Raw genomic sequence first — 16,434 nt, 5'->3', positions numbered from 1 at the left:
ACTTGTTAAAGAAGGAAATAGGTTGTTCAAAATCCTCATCATTATTTTGTAACATAACTGCAACAATATTGTGGAATGAAGCAAAGGAAAAAAATTGAAAGGGCTTGTTGAAATCTGACTTCAGTACTGGAGCTTCTTTTACTACTCTCTTAATATTCACAAAAGCCTCTAATGCTTCATTAGTCCAATCAATCCTATCTCCTTTCTTCAACATTCGCGCAATAGGTTTTACTATTTCTACAAAGTTAGAAATGAATCTTCTCACAAAGTTAATTTGGCCAAAAAAAGGCTGAATATCTTTTATAGTCTTTGGGATTGGGATTTTGTCAATGGCAGCTACTCTATCAGGATTAATCCTTATCCCTTCTTTTGAAATAATATGGCCAAGTAACTTTCCTTTTGTTACTGCAAAATGACACTTTTTTGGATTCAATAATATACCATACTCTAGCTCTAGTAAATGTTATAAGCTAGGGTTGCCATTGCACCAAAAGATCAACTTGTCAATGCTCGATACAACCAATAGACTTATAGAATCCATAGGAGGGTGTTAAACCATGTCATGAATCCCCACGAGGGACTCTAGCCCACTGCCAACAATCCCCCTCCCAGCGTCACTCGCTACAACCTGTGTTATTTGAACCTGTGACCAAGCTCTGATACCACTTGTTACAAGCTAGGGTTACTGTTGCACCAAAAGATCGACCTGTTAATGCCCGATACAACCACTAGACTTATAGAATCCACATGAGGCTATTAAACCATGTCACGAATCCTCGTGAGGGATGCTAGCTCACTGCCAACAACAAATACCTTTTCTAAATATGCATAGTGGTCCTCAACCTTTTTAGATTAAATAGTTAGGTCATATCGGTATACTACCATGATCAAGTTGATGAAATCTGCAAATGCAACATCCATTGCCCTTTGGAATGTTGCCCCAACATTTGTTAGTCCAAATGGCATTCTCACATAGACATAGGTTCCCTAGGGAGTTGTGAAGGTTGTCTTGTATTGCTTTGATTCTCTTACCTTCATCTAGTTGTAACTTGAGAATCCATCCATCATTGACAACAACTCACACCTAGTAACTTGTTGAAGCATTACATCCATATTTAGGAGTGGATAGTTGTCCTTTAATGAAGACACATTAAGATTTCTGAAGTCAACACAGAGTTTGATGTCTCCATTTTTCTTTCTTACTGACACCAAATTTGAAACCCAAGATGAGTGTCTAATTGGCTTGATTATTTCACCATCTTTGAGTTTCATTAACTCTTGTTGCATCTTTGGAGCCAGTGCTGGGTTGATTGGCCTTTTCTTTTGTCTGAAAGGATTTGCATCTAGTTTTAGTGGGATCTCATGTTGGAAGAGATCCTCCCTATAGGACTTTAGGTCATCACAAGACCATGAAAAAACATGTTTATACTTTCTCAACATTGCAATAAGAATTATTCTGATCTTAGGACTGATTATTTTTCCAATATAAACCATCTTGGGAGATATCTTAGTCCCAAAATTTACTTCTTCTAAGTCCTTTTGGACTATGGCTGCCTTATGAAGATGATTTTTAGTACCATCAAATACCCTCTCCAATTCAATCAAACCCTTGGGTATTTTGTTTGTCTTTAACTGTACTACTTCATTTCCAAAGGTTGTTTCCTTACAATCTACCACTTCAACAAATGCATTCAAGTCAATCTCTTGAGACTCCCACTGGTCTATACATTGGATAAACTTAAGGATAGAATCATCATCCTCAAATACTTGCCACTTATAGATATTATCTGGTATGGATGGTCTTGACTTTACTTCCACTTGTGAAATCCCAACTAGCGTGACATCATCAAATTTCAAAGCAATATTAGCTAGGAAATCTGCCATTTGTTCTTTGATCTATCTAACCATTCAATAGAAAATGCATCAAATAATTCAATTGAATCATATACTACATGTTTGTACTGCTTAAGTCTTTTTCTCTTTAAATCATACTTAGATATGATCTATAAAACCACTAATTCATAATCTCCAAATACTCTTCACCTTAATCCCATGTTTCATAGCTATTTGTAAACCTAGGAGTAAGGCCTCATATTCAACAATATTATTTGTGCATTCAAAAGTTAACAAAAAGGAATATTTGAAAGTTTTACTAGTGGGAGAAACAAATAAAACTCCAACACCAGACCCATCTTTGGAACATGCACCATCAAAGAACATCTACCACATTCCATCTTGTTCCTTTTGAATTTCATTAGCAATTGGATATGTACTTTTTAGTAATGGCTCAACTTGTTCAACTCTAATGTTTCACGTCTACAACACAAAAGCATGTCATTTCATTTGGATCAATCAAATCCATAATTGTTGCTGCTCTTGGTTCTCTATATAACTTAACTTGTTTACCATTAACTGGAATTGTTGCATATGATAAACCTAATTTCACATTTCCTCCTCATACAACTGCCTATTGTCTTGACAATAGCATTCCATACTATGGTGGAATGTCTACAACCATTATGTTCATTTTGTATATAGCTTCAGGGTATGTATAAATATTCACTTCAACATCCTCCATTGTCCCAATGACTGGAACCTCCTTATTGTCCATGACATAACACATACCATAGGAAGTGTCTACCCAAATACCTAATTCCTTCATTACCCCAAATAGCATCACATTGGTTGGATCTCTAGAGTCTATCATATATTTTCTAGTCAATCTATTATTAACACATAACGTGACATAAAAAGGATCCACCTAAGATGGAATTTTAGTAATTATATTTCCAATATATACCTCTAGAACTTTGATCTCTTCTATTCTAACAACATTTACTAGATTATTTTGTTCAATCATAGGTATTTTCAACACATTGGTAAATAAAGAGATAGTTGCATTTCCATGGTCTTCAATATTTTCCAATAGTGGAATTGAAATCTTAATTTGTGAGATTGTTTAAGCTATGTCAAACAGTGGAACACTTGGTGCATTTTGACGAACTATTTTCTTAACCTCTGATTTTAAATATTTTTCCTTTTCATTGGAGACATGAGTCTTGATTGTATTACTCACTTTTGATTCCTTCTTCTGATTATCAGCTTTGGATTCCTAATGTGGTACATTAAATTACACCTTCTGATATTTTTAAACTTTAGTCTTATCATCATTCTTGTCAGTCTTATTAGAATCCTTTGGGACAGTCACTTGTTCTTGAACAAATAGATTTTTTAGACCTACCCCGATCTGAATTGACTGTTCTATTCCTCAAGTTATAGTTACTCCTAGCTTGAGTAACTACAACAATAGTGAGAGATATTATCTCTTCTTCACTTGGCCTTCTTAATTTGATGTTTTCATTAGCAAAATTGACAACATTAACTTTTGGGATCTCTTCATCCTTAAAATATGAGAAAAGTTGTTGACACAACAATTTTTCTTTTCTCTAATTTTGAACATCACAATTATTTCCCCTATCTTCAGAGGAATCATAATATGCTACCTCAAACCAACCATAGAAAACATATTTATTGTTTTCTCTTGCTCATCACTCTTGTCATATCCTTTATATGATTATTCAAATTCTAAAATAGATTGAGTAACAACACACTGTTGAGGAGAATGAGGCATGTTGTAAGCCACACACCATGGGGTATCTTAAACTACATGCACACGTGGCCTTTTAAAAGGATTTGGGGTATCTTTGATGGCTAATCCCTTTTGATTTTCTTATACTGGTTTGCCATATTTCCAACTTGTATGGTAGGGCATATCATGTAATCTCATTGGTTTGTCATGCTTTTTATACCATTGTCTATCATGAGGTATACCCTTTTCATTCTTGGCCACTTGGTAACTAAGATATTTTACTGCACTCATGATTTTATCAAGTTTGTTTTCCTCCTTGGGTATTTAATTCTGATGACCTTTTGTATTTTGCAATATCTCAACCTCTTCCCTTTTCCCTATTTTACCAATAACCTTCCTATTATTGTCAATGCTTCATGCTACCTTAAAAGAATCCATAAGAGTAAGAATTTTTCTAGATCTCAGTTCATACCCAAACTCAGGATCATATGCTTTCATGTAGACAATTAGACACATAGAATCATTTGGCCTCAAATGTTGAAGTATTTTATTCAAAAATTTGACAAACCTTGCATTGAAATTTGAGATCCCTTTGAATTATTGTAATCTCTCCTAATTTAAATCTTGCATAAGTGTGATCCCCATATTGTTCTTTGAAAGCTCTTTTTAAATCATGCCAACTGCTAATGTGTGCATTAGGAAGGCTTCTATACCAGTCCCTTGCACCGTCTATCAGTGATTGCATAAAAAGATTCATCAGTACATCCTCATGCTCAACTTCAAATTTATCCATGACATTCATGAAGGCCTTAATGTGATCCTCTCCTAACATCCCACTACTACTTGAAAAGTTTGGCAATTATGATCTTATATCATTGTTTATTGGATTTGGGTATCCTGGGATGCCAATGAAATCTAATTGCCTATATCCATCCATACACGGTGGGGGTGGAGAAAATGGGTCATCCCTCACATTTGGGGAATTTCTAGCATTTTGATCAGGGATATTTGATGTGACATTAAGTGCATTAAGTTGTGGGGCACTGCCTATGGAGGTGCAACAATATTTTAAACATGTGGGTTGATAGGAACATTTTGTGGTTGGAGTTTCAAATTAAGAATCTGCTGCAACATTTGTTTTGATTAAGTAAAAATAGGTATTTGAAAGGTACCCTAACCTTTTACAAGCCAGGAGAACAGAAAAGCATAAAAAAGTGCCTGATCACTTCAAAAAGTCAAAATGAACCCATCGGATGTTGCAACATTTGTTGATGTTGTTGTTGCTATTGTAAAAACTATTGGTACAATTAATTTTGTTATTGACTCATAAATTGGGGACCTACTGGCTGATTTAGTTGGGGCATTGGAACATTCAAATCACTGACAACAACATATGTATTAAGGTTGACTTGACCATGCCCTATTCCTAGATTATTCTGTCCACTTATTTGAGGTATGGACCTATTTAATGGTAGTTAAAAAATAGGTATGCTTATGGGATTAGAGAGAGATTTGTGATTGCATGACTTGATGTCACAGGTTGTGTACTATCATTACCAGTTAACAAATCAGCAACGGGTGGGATAGTGGTAGTACTTGGATGTGACTAGTGAGTGGATTGTGACAGACATGCACTAATAGCCTTATTTGATAAACATTTCAAGTATTGCAACCTCCTAAGAAATTATGCTTTCCTTGTAAACATTTCTTGTCTTGTGTACTAGGATTCTAATTCTTGAATCTCCTCTAGTAACTCCTAATCTATCAGTTCTTTTGTTTTTACCCTTGACACCAAATAGGAATTTGCATCAGTTTCAATTGCTTTTTCTTTGTCTTGGTATATGGGGGCATTTGTTTTAGGGGCTAGAGATCCAGTCTCTAGAACATGTGCACCCAAGTTTACAAGCAAGCCACTAAACAAGTCATTCTGTTCTTTTTTCAGTTTAGCTTCAGCCTTTGTTTTTACTTGTTCTTTATTAGTTTCTTCCACTAACTCTACTTGTAATAATTTTGCTATTTATTATAATCTAGCATTAAATTCCCTTACCCTATCTTCTTGTTTGTTCTGACACTTTGATGACCCTTTAGGTGGTTCAATGTGCAAATCAACTTTAATGCCCTCTTCTTCATCATAGTATACTTGATCCCCCTCTTCATTGTAATAGTAATAAGCAGATTTCTTAGGTATTTCAGTGTAATACCTATGGGACCTAGGGGATGGTTATATATTGGTGAAAAATTAGGGTTTCCACCATTAGATGTATAAAAACCACTAGTTTTTACTTGGGGAACAACACATTAGGGAAATAGGAATTAGATGGATCTAAACCAAAGAGGTCTAAATGCTGATCTAATTCTAGGGGGTCTTAGATGAGCCTCTTCTTTCCCTTGGGTTGAATCAAATTATTGAATTTGTTGAAATTAGGGTAAATATGCTAGAATTGATGTAAAAAAGAATAAATAGTAAGCTACAATTGTCTTATTGAGCCACAAACCTAGATTTGAAGATTGAAAGAGGAGTTGGATTTGTTCCTAGAAGCAGTTCCTGATTTGTTGGGACTAGTGTGACGGTCAGTTTGTTCCTTTGCACTTTTTACACTCCAATGATGGATAGATTAATCTCTGTAAATAAAGATTATTGTAAAGATCACAACTCCATACCTGTTCTTTCACACACTAGTGTAAAAAAAGGTTAGGGTTTGCAAGTATCAATATGAGCATTGTAAGCCAAACTTGCCACAATTGCATTTTGTCTATTTAAAATTCTAACACTATATTCAAGCTCATATAAGCCATCTGATGGTTTGTGTAGGTTCTCCTCTAATTTGTCAGCATCATCTATAAATTTGTCAATCACATTATGCAGTAGAACCTTTTTGAGGTCAAATTTTCATTACTATTCTGTTCTATCCTCCCCAACATCGTTAACAGATGGTGGAGGAGTAGTGCCCTGCAATTTGTTGAACCCACCTAGAGCCTTTGATATATGTCTTTGAAATCTGTTGTATTCCACCAATAATGCATCTACTCCATCCATTGTAATTTTCAACTCATCAATCATGCCTACCTATGGCTTCTTAGCTTCACTTTCAATATTCTTAGAAAATTTATGCAAGCAATGTAGCAATTGTTGCTCTTTAAACAAATATTTCACAACAAGTTTTAATTGAAATTCCACCCTTCATTGTTTATGAATAATTTGGACAATATGTTGATATCTGTAGCGTCGTAAATTGTACGCACTTGCTAGGGTGGTACAATTTCACACCTAGTTTAGCACCCGCCTTGGCGCATTTTGTATTTTGCATTGCATTTCCCCTTTAGCACTTAATTAATTAAATTAATTAGGTCTAAGGTTCTATTTTATCATTTCCTACATCATAAAGTTGGGCCCTTTCATTAAAGTGTGCCCTTTTCATTTTATTCCTCCTATACATCATTTAATCAAAAACCCTAATTAAGTCCTATTCCGAACTTGGGGGCTTGGTTTCGGGGTCAAAACATCTCGAAATCACCTGTAACTTCGGGATTCTCTCTAAAATCATCATATCCGACGGCCCTGAAAATTTGGTGAAAAGTTGCCGGGACTGTGGCGCCCGGTGCACATGGTCCCGAACATTTTTCCCGAAATTTTGGGACCACGATCCAATCATAAAATAAAGCTTAACCCCAAGAAATTGGCGGGATATTCAATCTCTAGGTCGGCCAAAAGACGGAATTACGACCTAGGGTTTCATATATAAGAGCTCTCTTTCTTCATTTGAAAGGAGGGGAATTTTGGCTTTCGAGGACCTTCTATGCAGCGAAAGAGCAGATCTTTGAAAACTTCAACAACATTCAACATCCTTCTATCAAGCATTTATCAATTTCATTCATCCATTTAGGGCTTGGAAGACATTGAAGAACAATAGGAGATTACCGACTGAAGATTGGCTTGTACTCCTCCCTTGAGGGTTGGGTATGATTTCATGTTGTTTTCATGTCTTTGCATAAGCTTCAATATATCCTTTATTCATGCTTTAGATCACTTTGCATCTTTATTTAGAGCATTTACATTATCATTTACAAGCAATTAGGGTTTACTTTCTAGGTTGCTCTAGTTTGCTTTCTTGCATTTAAGGACCTTGCACACACACTAGGTCTGCACACACAATACATTTTACAATACAACTTGGCTATTCGTGGAGGTGGAAATCACCGAAGTGGGGGTTTGACTAAGGCAAAACCCTATATAGCCGCCCAAACACCTTTTCAGATATAAGTGTAGGTTTCGGGACTCGGACGACGCCGCAGGCTACAGATCCGGAAGAAGCAGACGGAGACCGACCTTCATACCAAATTTCAGATCAAAAGACCAGGACAGGGGCGTGGGGTGCCCTGGTCCTGCCAGGACAGGGGCGCTGGGCGCCCTGGTCCCTGGGACAGGGGTGCTAGGTGCCCTGGTCCTCCTGACAGACAACATTTTTAGCATTTTTGACAGCTTTTCCAGAGTGCAAAACAGCAGTTTCCAGAGTAGTTTCAGGGGCAGAATCAGGACAGTGGCGCCCGCGCCCCCGTCTCGAACATTTTCAGTCAGATTTTAACTCCGGGTACGCATTTGCATTCTTGTCTTGTCCTTGTGTTTACAGCTTTCCATCATTTAAGTTCAATTCTGTAATCTTGTTATTAGTTCATACTTGCACTTTGGGGTTAGGGATTGAACTTGCATCATTTCATCTTTCAATTACAACAAAGGAATAGAAATCCTAATAGGTAGCCCGTGGCTCTCTCTTCCACAAGAAGAAGTAGCCAATTGTGTGATACCTCTAGGCTCTTTCGTATTCCACAAGTGTGTGGTTGAAAGTGGGATTAGGGCATGCTTGCTTAGTGTCACTTTTTCTCCCACACAATATCTTGTCCACACAAGTTGCAAGTGAGGTAACATCTATTGAAACTTGGCCATAATTAAATTATGAGCTACCTTGAACTTTCTAGTTTTGAGCTCCTTCTTCAAAGACACATTTTCTCGTTGAGCCTTAACTAACTGTCTTTCAATTTCTATTCTATTTTCTTTCTCAAGGCTAGAATCAATCTTTAGTCTTGAAGATGTAACCTTAGTTTCCAACAAGAGGCCCTTGCCTGGAGACACATTCAACAACTTCCTCAATTCACTTATTTCTTCCTTGAGCTACACAATAAGTTTCTCCCGTTCTTCCACTTTTGCTTTGTTAAACAAGGAAGTGTTTACATTCAATTCTATTACTTTTGTAGCTAATATATCCTTAAGTCTATAAGCCATAAACTCCCCTTGGATTTGTTGTGGGTCGATTATTGTAGTTAGTCCCTTACCTTATGGATATAACCACCATAATGAAATCTAGTCTTGTCTAATGGCCTGAAATATGATTCAAAACATAACTTATCCAACCCTTCATCTGTCAACTTACAATCAAATCCTTCATATCTACTTAGGTTATCAAATGTGATGCATGATGTAATATCTAGGCTTGTATTTATAGGAAACCAAATTTCCTCAACACCTCTTTTCCATTTTTGGCTATCATATTATCAAGTTCTTCTTTTACACCCTCATAGAATTTCTTAAAATATTCATCATGTTTCTTTGAGGGAATATCAACTTACCTGCCAATTAATTCTCTTCCCTTCTTCTTATAGACACACATTTTGAATTATTTGGAGTGAACAAATTCATCATCTAATAAGAAAGTCTCTGAAGCTTTCCTTATCACATCCTTTGTCAAATAATTAGCTATGTAGTGTCCCTCCCTAATTCATCTTTTGATTTATGCATCGATAGACTTGTTTAGACTTTGGTAATATATTTTGATTATGGTTTCATTTATATCTCAGATGCTTATTGATTATGATGGATGGACTTATACTTGATGATTTATATACACTTTTTATTCATGATAAATTATATGGCTTAAGAGGTTATGATGGCATCTTGATAATGCTAACCCTATTTCATGATTACACTAGATGAGTTGATGCTATGATTGTCGTGACTATCTTACTATTGTATTCGTGATAGAGAGGATATCATATCACTCATTGCAAGCATGGTATGATGTTGTGATTCTCTCTCACTTTCCTAATCATTTATGATATATGTTATTGTATATATTATTTTATGGATATTGATGGATGTAGGATTGCAGGTACTAGACATTAAATCCACTCGGTTTCGTAGCTCTGAGCGTGTCTTGTCCCAATGGTAAGTTGATTAGAGGTGACATGAGTTCCTTCTACACACTCCAGGTCTAAGTTGATATCCTTATCAGTCTAGTATCTTGTCATGAGTCATCATGTTAGCATTTGTGATGTGTTGTTCAACCCTATGTCGGGTTGCCTTCCAGTGCTATGATTAATTAATTAATTAAATTATTGAATTTATAGTTTATTAATATTTAAATTAATTTAATGTATGGTTTGATATTTAATTATTATTGAGTATTTTATTGTCAAGGATTAATGTTTATTAAGCTTTAATTTATTGGTATTATTATTTAATTATTTAATTATTTGAGCCTTTTGGATTTATTATTTATCTATATAGTTGTGGCTTTAATATTTAATTTGGGTATCCATTTATACTACCCTTGGTTAATTTATTATTGGGATTTTATATTTTATTGTGCTCATAGTTTATTTTATTATTGGTTATTTATATTATTATTTATTTCTGTTTTTACTATTTGGGTTAATTAAAGGTTATACATTCTACCAACCTTATTTTGCTATTGGTTGAGAGATTCGGGTAAGTAAATAATATTATTTTTTTATAATTTCTTACCTCGATATTGTGTATGGTAGGTATGAATTATTATTTTATGGATTATTTTGGTTGTTTAGTTTATTGTATAGTTTTGAATGCATTCTTATAAATATGTTTTTTATGAGATTTCACAGGGGTTGGCTTCTAGGAGAAATTTCTACTTGATTGGAGGTTTTGATGCTTGTTTTTGGAATTTTGTTTGGCTTGGCTTGGATTTTGGATTGCTAGATTGTTGCGCTTCATCAACCTTCGCAGACTATCACTGCTATTATCTAGGTCAGGATATTTTTAAATCCCTTTTATGTATTTTATTTTGGAAAAGTATGTTTTCACTATGATTGTAAAAGATTGTCTTGGGGAGATTTTGGGTTGTAATAAGGATAATCATATAGTTTAATAAATATTAATAATTAGGACAATGGTATTCTTTTACAAGTTTCATATTCTGGAGTGTTGTTGTGTTAAGCTCTATATTCGACCATTGTGTATTTCTGTGAGTTTTGTAGTTTGTCTTGTGATAGTTTTTTTTCCTCGAGTCCTCACCTAGGCAGTGTTGGGCTGTGAGTGGGTGGGTTTATATGTTTAATTACCTACTGAGGAGTCTATTGTTCTGGTTCCCATTAAGGTCTTCGGAGTTGGAAGTAATTTCTATGATAAGCCCAAATGCATTTGTTAAATATATTAATGTATAGTCTAGACTTATATTATATGTTTTCACCCAGTTTGTTTGGATTGAGCAATGTTTTTGGTGTATCTATTATATTCTAGAGTCACCGTATCTTTCATCTTTCATTTTTTCGAGTCTACCTATTGAATGCGCTAAACCCCTAGATATATGTGCTATTTCAATAAATGCGCTAATTTGAATGTCAAATGCACTGTAGGAATTACCGTATGGGTTATAGTTTAGCCTACATGCACTATTCTGAGTTGCTTAGGCACTGCATAAATGCCTATATGCGTCATTTGGTCTATCATAAGTGCTATTATACCTGGAAAATGCGTTGTTTTGACACTTGAATGCACTACATAATGTTTTAAAGGTGCTACATTATCCTTCATATGTACTAAACTGCTATTTAAATGCACTTTACTAGTTTGTAAATGTACTACTTTGGTGAGTAAATGCATCAAATTTCTCTATTGGGTTTTTTGTATCAGTTTTGAGCTTTTTATTTTGGTATTTTGACAATCCAAAGGCTAAGTCTATGTTTCCTGAGTGTCTTGAGGTGATCTAGGACTACATTATTGATTAAGATCGCTTATTACATTATTTTAATCTAAGAAAGATGATTGATACCTTGCTATTATATTGGGTTCATTTGGTTATATTGATATTATGGAGTTTTGGATGATAAGTGTTTTCATGATCACCCTTGAGGCTATGATTATGGTGTTGTTATGCATTTATTTGATGATTATATTTATGATTGGAAACTCTTGGTTATCTGGGTTGTGTCTTGAGAGCCCTTCTTCTTGTTTTTCAGCATGTTGTCACGCTAAGGCCTAGGAGCATGATTAGGGACAGTGGGCTTCCATGAGTCTACTGAGGTCATGAGGAATGGACTGGTAGGATTCATTGTGTTAGGAGTCAGGTATAAACCTTTGGATATCTCAATGGAAGTTTATTGTTAATAAAGTGATAGTCTAATAAATTAATCTTAGGTGGGATGGGTAGTAGTAATTTCATCTTAATAAGACAAGTAAATTATTGGCGATACCCCATCTAATGGCCTCAAGTGCTAGTATAGACTCATGATGAGGTATGGGAAGATTTGGTAATCGGATAAACCAAACTCCCTTGATTTCTTCAAAGGTTGAGATGTTCTGCATGTGTAGTCGGGAACATGGAGCTCTAACACCCCTTACCTAGGATATCCTTTATTGTTTTGGTGGTAGCATGTGATGACACTCTTCCCTACATGTAGATCGTAGTTCCTTATGCCTTGTTGTTGGTTAGCCTCTGGAAATTTTATGGTTTTTGTTTTAGCCTTGTGATGTGATTCGACTTATTGTTACATAGTTTCTTTTTAGTTGTGGAGTTGTATCATTGAGGTCTCATTGGTTTTTAGGTGTTAGCCTAGGTCTAGAGTGTGTGTGAGACCTTGTGTCATCTCCTAGCATGGGGGTGCTCCCTTTTAGTTCACATGGTCGAGTGGTTTGATGCCTTCTTCCATTGGGATCTTCTTCATTGGATGATCTTGTGCGTATATGTGGATCCCTTATCTCTTCAAAATATGGATAGATTATTGTAGCAGATTGATGTATTAGGATTCATATGGAATTTGTACACTAACTCATTTGGGTGCATTTTCTGACGAACATTTCTGATGAACTATGGGATTTCTTTCGTTTTGTCGGATATTACAATGCAATTTGTGTCAAATTTTTTTTTTTTAAATATTGCTTGATGTTCGTTGGAATATTGCCCAACATTCATCAAAATTTTGATGACAAAGAGAAAAGTGAAAAAAAACCGTGCGCGAACAATGTTTTCCGTACTTGCAACATTGTTTTGCTTGGTTTGTGAAGGTTATAGACTGAATTTTTGATAGCCTGATTTTTTTGTCTGTGAAGAAAAATCATGTCAGATAATATCAGTGAAGAAAAAAATAAGGAGACAGTTGCTAGACCATGGTTTAGCTTGAAATGAAACTGTGATGGGAAATGTTATTGTCCCTACAAAAATTGTAAGGGCCTAAAGACTAGAAGACTTTTAATCACAACAACTGAGAAACATTGTAGGAAGTATGGTCACATTGAAGGGGGGAAAGATTATCATCCATTGGTAAGTTGTTCATTATATGTGTTTATATTGATTTCATTTGTAAATGTTTATATCATTTTAACAATTTATATACATAAAAAATCACTTGTTAATGAGATCATGATCATAGTTTATTTATGTTGATCATTTTAATATAGGTGGGGCACCTTAGGGCACATGATATGGACTACCACGACCTGGAGAATGTGGTTTTCCAAGTGGAGGAACATGGAGGTGTGAATATCGAAGCTGAAGATAATGATCCCATGGAAGAAGATGATCATGCGCTAGAAAACACAGTTGAAGATGATGGTAAAAATACATTGATCCATGACACATTTAGTACTAGCACAACTGATCATGATGATCAAGATGACTTTGATGTTGTTAATGATTTACCTGTACTTGAGAAGGCATACGAGCCCCTTTACGAAGGCTCCCAAACAACTCTTCTCTCTGTTGTATTGTTGTTCGTGAACTTGAAGGTTATGAATGGTTTATCCAACATAAAAATCTCACGTATGTTAAGGTATGTCATATATGTCATCTTTTTTCATCTATTTTTGTTGTTATTTCATCACTAGTAAATAATAGGTGAAATATGTGCCATTAATATTCTTTATATTAATAAATTGTTTTTTTTGTTCTAGATTGATAGGTGATTTTTTGTTACCACCATCAAATATTCTACCTCGCTCACATCGAGAATTGTTTTCCATTATGAAAGATATTGGAATGGAGTATCAAGCAATAGATGCATGTCACAATGATCATATTATATATCATTAACAACATGAATTTGCAATAGAATGCCCTAAATGTCATATCAGTAGATATTGAACAGATGAACTAACAAAAAAGGTGCCTCACAAGGTTCTTCGTTATATTCCCATTATTCCATGTTTGCAACAATTATTTAGGTGCAAAAGCTTGGCACAATTTAAGGATTACCATGCACACAATAGAAGTCGAGATGACATTCTTTGAATGCCTGTGGATGGTTATGCATTTACAGACATAGAGGAAAAATGACCACACTTTAAAGAAGAACCTCGTAATCTCAGGCTTTCATTGGCAGCGGATGGTGTTAATCCATTTGGAGAGTTGAGATCTATTTACTCAGTGTGGCTTGTTTTCGTTATCAACAATAACATTCCTCCATGGATGCCAATAAAGAGGGAGCATATAATGTTGGCAATGATTGTTCCAGGTATTTTTTTAATTTTATAGTCATGTACATTAAATTATATATATTGCAGTAAAATGATTATAATAACTATGTAATGTTTTTGTTCATTCAACTAGGTAAGTACCAATTTAAAGATATGAATGTATATATCAAGCCTCTTATCAATGAGTTGCTGGAGTTATGGAATGGTGTCATTATGTATGATGTCTCTAGACCAATAGGACACATATAATTTCAATTCCATGCAATGCTTGTATGGACAATTCATGATGCCCTAGGGCTAACTCATTTTTGTGGTATGTTATAATGTTCAACTTGCACACTTTAATAATATTTTTTTGAACACAATATGCCACTGAGAGGGGGGGTGAATTAGTGGTTTCCAAAGTTTTCTCTTTTCTATCCTGTGTATATACCGGTTAGCAGAGCTAACATAAAGTACACATACCGGTTAGATAGAAGGGTGAGACAAATGCAACCACACACAATAGGGACATCACATAACACCAGATGTATGAGGAAAACCCAACAAGGGAGAAACCTCAGTGAGAAATGCTGCTGGAGTCTACTGCTCCAATCCAGCTGCACAATGAAACATTCAATTACAACATACAAAACACCAAACCAAGGAGCACCACTCCTAATTTAGGGTACCGACCCAAGGAACACCAACCCCTGTAATAAGCTCCAACTTATTACAAAACATATATCAAATACAAAAGTTAATACCCGGTTATAAATGTGTTATGTAACTTTTGCAGACTTTCTTCTTTGCTGCAACCTTACCGATTCAATCTCTACCTCTTCTTTGTCGGTACTCTACTCTCTGCCGATTCTCTTCTCTCTCTATCATATTGCTGCTAGCCACCACTGGTCTTCTTCACTCTTCTAGTTCTCTACTATCTGATCACTACTAGTTCTTAGCTTACCAGTTCTTCACAGATTCTCTCTCTGGTATTCTCTTCTCTGCAAAATTCTCTGTTGGTTCAATCACCATTGGTGCACTTCAATGTCAGACTTAATGATAGTCTATTGGTTACCTCACCCTTGTCGGTTGAACTCTTCTAACCAGTTTACACTCAAGCAAATAGTCACCTCAGTGATTTGTCAATGGACTCTCTGACTGGTTAACACTTGGATTCTTCTCACTTAATCGATGTTTCTCTCTCATTCAGCAACAACAGATCTGGTCTTTGATCTGCATATTTATAATATGCCTTCCCATTAGAATGACATTCAAACTTATGGCATGCTAGGGTACCTTCATCAAACCCAAGGCAAACCAAATCAGACCAGATCTCCTTCCAGAGATTGACCACTTGCAATGGATCAATCAAACTCTACCAATCCCACTATGTCCAGAACACATTTGCCATATTTGGCAAACACGACACCTTTTTTGGTCTGTACTTGTGAAACATCATGAAGCGATCACACAGATAGCTTCACCTACCTTGATCAACACCTGGACACTCTTCCTTGATCATGAAGCCACCAAATCAGATCTCTGTCCTTTGATCAGTTTCAAGCCACACCCTTTTGCTCTCGACCCGTGAAACATGTTATCGACATTAATGTCGACTAGTCACCACCTACCTCACCGATAATACACGATCCATTCATTTGACACTTGGACACCACATGGCCTCTCTATTGGCATCCACCTCTCCCGAGTCTTTTGTGTCAGTCCAGACAAGATCACCAACCAACCACACAACTGGGTTCATCTACCGGTTCTCTAACCCTGCCAGTTATACCCTAACTGGTATGCCTTCAAACTTGTACTTTTCTGCTCTTTTGATGGATCAACTTTACCAATCCTCACACTTGACAAACAACCTCATGCACATCTTCATCAGATGAGAGCCTTTCACTTCTACACCTATGCTCGCTCACTGGTGGACATGGTAACCATCCTGATGACACCATGTCATCAATCTTCAACGATCTCCATCTTCAATCCAGTTGCACTCTTTGTTTGCAACTGCTTCAACTTTTCCTTCTTCATCAATAGACCGGTTCTCCTATCAACTAGTTTGTCAAAGTGACAAAGCTATCCTTCCTTCTCTGTATCGGCAACTCATCATGTCTACCCTTGCTAAGCCGGTGCA

The sequence above is a fragment of the Cryptomeria japonica genome, chromosome 9 (assembly GCF_030272615.1).
Source record: "Cryptomeria japonica chromosome 9, Sugi_1.0, whole genome shotgun sequence".
Lineage (NCBI taxonomy): Eukaryota > Viridiplantae > Streptophyta > Pinopsida > Cupressales > Cupressaceae > Cryptomeria > Cryptomeria japonica.
The sequence above is the reverse complement of the archived record's forward strand: the minus strand, read 5'-3'. Positions refer to the sequence as shown.